Source organism: Echinops telfairi, unplaced genomic scaffold (assembly GCF_000313985.2).
Source record: "Echinops telfairi isolate 266 unplaced genomic scaffold, ASM31398v2 ScPeMD7_3;HRSCAF=10, whole genome shotgun sequence".
In the NCBI taxonomy this organism is placed as follows: domain Eukaryota; kingdom Metazoa; phylum Chordata; class Mammalia; order Afrosoricida; family Tenrecidae; genus Echinops; species Echinops telfairi.
Window position 1 is genome coordinate 1,226,383 of NW_022103899.1, and position 5,480 is coordinate 1,231,862.

Genomic DNA, 5,480 nt, shown 5'->3' on the forward strand with positions numbered 1-5,480 from the left:
TTCCTCGTTACGCATAGTTGTATCAGCTCAATTCATAATGGACCACGCTTTCAGCAATGGGACCATTTTGTGCAAGTGGGGAGAATTTACATTTAGACAAAGGATTATTAAAATTTAAAAAACACATGCATACATGCATCTATGTACCTGTGTGTGTCTGAGAGACACAAAATCTTATGATGCAGAACTGAAATAAATGCCCAACTCAATGGTTTGGGGAGTTTTTATGCATTCCCAGTCAATAAAATCTATAAACCCTTATTGTTGGTCATCACCATCTAGTATCTATTCTTGGATTAACATTGGACTGCTAACCACAAGGTTGGCAGTTCAAACCCACTAGCCATCCGAGGGGAAAAGATGAGGAGGCTATCTATTCCCAGGAAGATTTACAACCTGGTAAACACTATATAAAGTCACTTTGAGTTAGAAATGACTCAATGGCAGTGAGTTTGGTAGCGTTTTTGTTTTGTTTTGGTTTGGTCTATTCATTTTCACCAATATTGTCTTTTAAATAAAGCTACAAAAATCTTAGGAAATTATATAATAAAACAATAAAAACATTCTAAAAAGCTTCAAAATATAATCTTAAATTTAACAGATCAAAATGCCGCTATTTGTTCATCAGGAATACAAACATAAGTAGGTCACTTATAAACATAATAACCTTGGGGATTTGGATATTATGTTATAGATCCACAAGTAAGATAACAGACTAGGTATAAAGGAGACACCAGAACTTAGTATGTTTTCCCCTGATGTCTCTAGATTTCTATTAAGGAAAGCACAACTAAACTTTGAAATCATCCTAATAATAGGGAGGTTATAAAGTATTCCATAAAGGAAAAGTCTGATAGCTGAGGACTGGTTTGGGGTCAAGGGGGGCATTACATATTGCTCAAGAGTGCGAACTAGATAGACGTAAAATGCTAACTAGAGTTTGGATAAAAATATGAAAAATGATAAAATATATTGAAGGCATTTAGCTAAGTTGTCATCATGAGTTTTCCATCTTGAAATCGTCTCCTAGCACAGATTATTAGGGAAATTTCTCAAGTGATACCTTGGATGTCATTCTAGGAAATTACTCGATCTCCTCTGGGAATACAGGTATGCATTGCTTCCCTTCCAGAATACGCTGGGTGCATCAGGTGGTATACAATTTGAACATTCTATGCATACCCTACTATATACAGGCACTCCCCATACAAGTTGTAACGAAATCTCCTAAAGCCTATGATGTTAAAACTTTATGAGAGCCCACCGGACAAAGTCTGAGAGCTGTATCATGGACACGGAGGCTGGCCTTGCTGAGTGTGTGGCTGGGCCAGGCAGGGGCTGTACCAGCAACAGGATCATGGCTTTGCCTATGTCTGGACCAGCACAAGAGGAGGAGTTGGGGTTAGTGTAGAAAGGTGGCTTTGGAGACTGTGTGTGTGTGTGTGTGTGTGTGTGTGTGTCAGGAGCCTGATAGTGCAGCTGCTTCTGGCATGCGTACTGCCACCAGGAACCAAGAGCCCACGAGCACCCAGGCCCAAGCAGCACCCCAGCACCCAAGGAAGGAGTGGAGGAGCCGCAGCAGGCGCTGCCCTGCACAGGAGTGTGAGACCACACTGCTGCGAGGCAGAGGGAAAATGAAGCCAGTGGAGGGAAAGGGGACTTAGAAGAGGTGGCACTTCAGGGGCTGGAGTGCACCCTGGACCCCCACTGCTCAATCACTCTAGGGGTCTGGGGTCTTTAACACCCTCGGGGGTGGGGGGGAAAGCAATAAAGACAGGGAGAATGGTCTTACCCTTGAGAAGAACACAAACAACACACATCGATGTGAATGAATGGAATACATCAACCTCGACCTCACAACCTTGAAACCAGAACCAGACGGTGCTAACCGCCCCTACCAACCACCCTGCAAAGGGCGACGTGAGAGTCCTGTATAGAGTGAAAGGAACCTATGAAACAAATCCTAAAATCACTCAAAACGAAAAGCCAGACTTGTGGTTGTTTCCAGCCACCTATCTAAGGGGAGCGATTCAATGCCTAACCCTCAGAGCCCCCCGGGATCCTTCTGCCCAACACGAGATGGGTCTGTAAAAACAACCACATGCACTGCCGACTCAGAGACCCTACAAGACAGGGTAGGACTGCCCCTGTGAGTTTCCGATATTGTAACCAATTGTTTATTGGAATACAAAGCCCCGCTTTTTCCCCTTGGAGTGGCTGGTGGTTTCAAACTGTGGGCCTTGAGGGTGGCAAGGTCACTGAATTCTCAATAAAAAGGTTAAAACAAACACCTTATGGAAAGATTATGTGGTCAGCCATTGCCTGAATGGGCATTAAGCAATACATACCTGTACTCAGAAAGTTATGACTCACTAAATTGTTGTCTGATTCAGGGTTTTTTAAAGAAACCAGTGACGTGTGTGTCTGTGTATGCGTGCACACACATGTGCATAAGAGTGTGTAGAGAGAGCGATTTAACTCAAGAAAATGACTCATAAAATTGTAGAAGCTGGAAAGTTCAAAGTTCATGAGTCTGATAGCAGGCTGGAGGCTTCTGACTTACATAGATAGCCTCAGAGGTTGATAAACCCAAGATCATCAGGTCAGATGGTAAGCTGCTGCCTTGGGACGCAGTCACTATTAAACGCCAAGATCAGCAAGTAATAAGACAGGCTGCTGGCTCAAGTTCTAAGATCAGAGGTCAGATCATGAAAGTTGAATGCAGGATACAGAGCAAGCAAAAAGCTGTCTAGTTTTCCCAGAATGCTCGCATAGAGTAGATGCAGGTCACACCTCCAAAGAAACTCCCTTCCATCTAACTGCCTGCTCCTAGCAGATCTCATCATGGAAGTGATTACATTATGTCAGACCTCATTATGGAGGATGACTACATCATCCCTGGCAAACCAGAGAATTATGATCCAGCCAAGTTAACACCTTACCTTACCTCTCACAATATCCTACTTTACACCTGAGATGAAAATTCATTCGCGCTGTAGGGGAGATTGCTAGGGGCTCACCAAAATCTGTTAGTCCCTTGGTCCTAGCAATGTAGCAAATAAATGTCCTAGAATCCCTTGCAACTAGATGGGGTCTCTTATTAATGATAGATGAGCAGAACTGATGTGATCAATTTTCACTTCATTTGCTTAAGAGGGAATTCCTGGCTCTGGATCCTTTCATGCTGGCTCTATTACAAGAACTCAAAAATCAATATGTGTAAAATCACCTGATACAAGTGACAGAGCTGCCCCATCTAGCTGAACCCCTTACCTTGGAAGCAATAGGCATGAGAGAAATAAACATCTTGGCTTGTTAAGCCAGCTTATTATTGGCTCTCTTACTGTGGCAGTTTACCTTTGGAACTAGCTTTAAGAATGCATTTCATCATTTTCTTGTACATAAAAGGCTGGGCTTTGAGGGATGGAGTTGGATTTAATTATTTTTATGAAACTTTTGCAAAAACGTATAGAATAATATTTCACAGTAATATCTATAAAAGCTAACTAGATTGTTTGAGATTTTAATTTATTTTTATAATTTTCATTTCATTCCATTTAACCATATAACTTTGAGCTTTTATAAAAGTAGACAGAGTAAATTATCTGAGCTCAGAGAGTTGAAATAAAAATTCACATCTAAGAAATGCTATCAACAACATGAAAACACCTTTCCTATGTTTCTTAAGTTATTATTTTTATATATTCAAAGTATATTAAAAAGCAGACAGGAAAATGCTAAATTTCACTGGGGAAAAAAAAAAGATTTAACATTGAACACCTGAAAATGCTAACCTTAGGAAGAATTACTTGCAAGGTTAGTCCTTAGCTGAGATCCGAGTAACCAAATTTTGGGAAGATTCTCACAATTCTCACACTACTGAGAGTGGAGAATTGTGTCCACAAACTAGTTCTACAAATAAGGACGTTTAAACTGAACACGGCTTTTCCTCAAGGGAGTCTGGAATCTTGATACAAGCTAGGCAGAAGGTGCCTACATGACCTGTCCTCGGGAAAAACTTAGAGCATTGAGACACGACTGAATTTCCTTTTGGGACACTATTTCACATTTCATGTCATAATTTCATAATTTCATAATTAGAGGCATGGACGTCTGGCCATTGCAGTACCGGAGCTCCATAGAGAGAGCGCCCGGCAGCAGCGCCGGGAGGCACTGGGCGTCTCTGTGCCCCACGGGAGAAATAAAAACATAATAACATGGGCAAAGGCGATCCCAAGAAGCCGGGAGGCAAAATGTCATCACGGGCATTTTGGGTGCAAACGCGCCGGGAGGAACTTAGAAGCAGCACCGGATGCCTCTGTCCATTTCTCAGCGTTTTCTAAGGCTCAGAGATGGAAGACCACGTCTGCACAAGAGACGGGGAGCCTTGAAGTCGTGGCTCAGGCGGACAAGGCCCGTGAGGAGAGAGAAATGAAAACAGCTTCCCTCTTAAAGGGGAGACCAAAAGGAAGTTCAAGGATCCCAATGCACCCAAGGGGCCTCCTTTGGCCTTTTTCGTGTTTTGCTCTGAGGATCGCCCCAAAATCAAAGCGAGCACCCTGGCCTGTCCATCGGGGACCTTGGGAGGAAGTTGGGAGAGATGTGGAGTCACACTGCAGCCGATGACACGCAGCCTGAGGAGAAGAAGGCTGCCCAGCTGAAGGAGAATATGAAAAGGATATCGCTGCCTACCGGGCTGAAGGGAAGCCCGAGGCCGCCCAAAAGGGAGTCGTCAAGGCCGAGAAAAGCAAGAAAAAGGAGGAGGGAGAGCGGGAGGAAGACGATGAGGAAGATGAAGATGAAGATGATGTTGACTAAGTTGGTTCTAGCACAGTGTGTTTCTTTCTTGTCTGTAAAGCATTTAACCCCCCTGTACACAACTCACTCCTTTTAAAGAAAAAAAATTGAAATGTTAAAAAAAAAAAATAAGAATTAGCTGCATCCCACATGGTTCTATAGCGAGAGACGTGGGTGTTAGTGGTGGGTTTCCTTCGAACTTCATGGCATTGAATGTGTATTGGTTCCTTTCATTATCATAAGACATTCCAGAGGGTTTCAAAAAGTTTGACAATCCCACTATCTTTCTATTGCATTTTTTTCCAACAAATGTTAGAAGCTTTCTCCTATGTTGAGTCTTCTGAGTTGTCCTGATGAATCACCAAGCCTGTTGGTGTTAGGTTCTGACCCACGTACAAGGTGGAACACTACCGGCCCTGCACCATCATCCCAATGGCTGCTGTCTTTCAGCTCATCATTGCTGCCACGGTGCCAATCCATCTCCCCGAGGAGGCCACAGGTGGACACCAAGAGAAGGAAGGGAAAGTGGCAGGAGTGGGGACCATGGATATTTGGGTCACTTTCTATTCTTTTTTAAAAGATCATTTTATTGGGGGCTCTTACAGCTCTTATAACAATCCATACATTAATTGTATCAAGTATATTTGTACATATGTTGCCATCATTATTTTCTAAACATTTAC

General features: G+C 42.9%; 1 pseudogene; it reads left to right on the top strand.

Annotated features, from left to right (window-relative positions):
- Positions 1–4,217: 4,217 nt before the first annotated feature.
- LOC101640038 lies at positions 4,218–4,818 on the top strand (annotated as a pseudogene).
- The last annotated feature ends 662 nt before the right edge of the window (positions 4,819–5,480 follow it).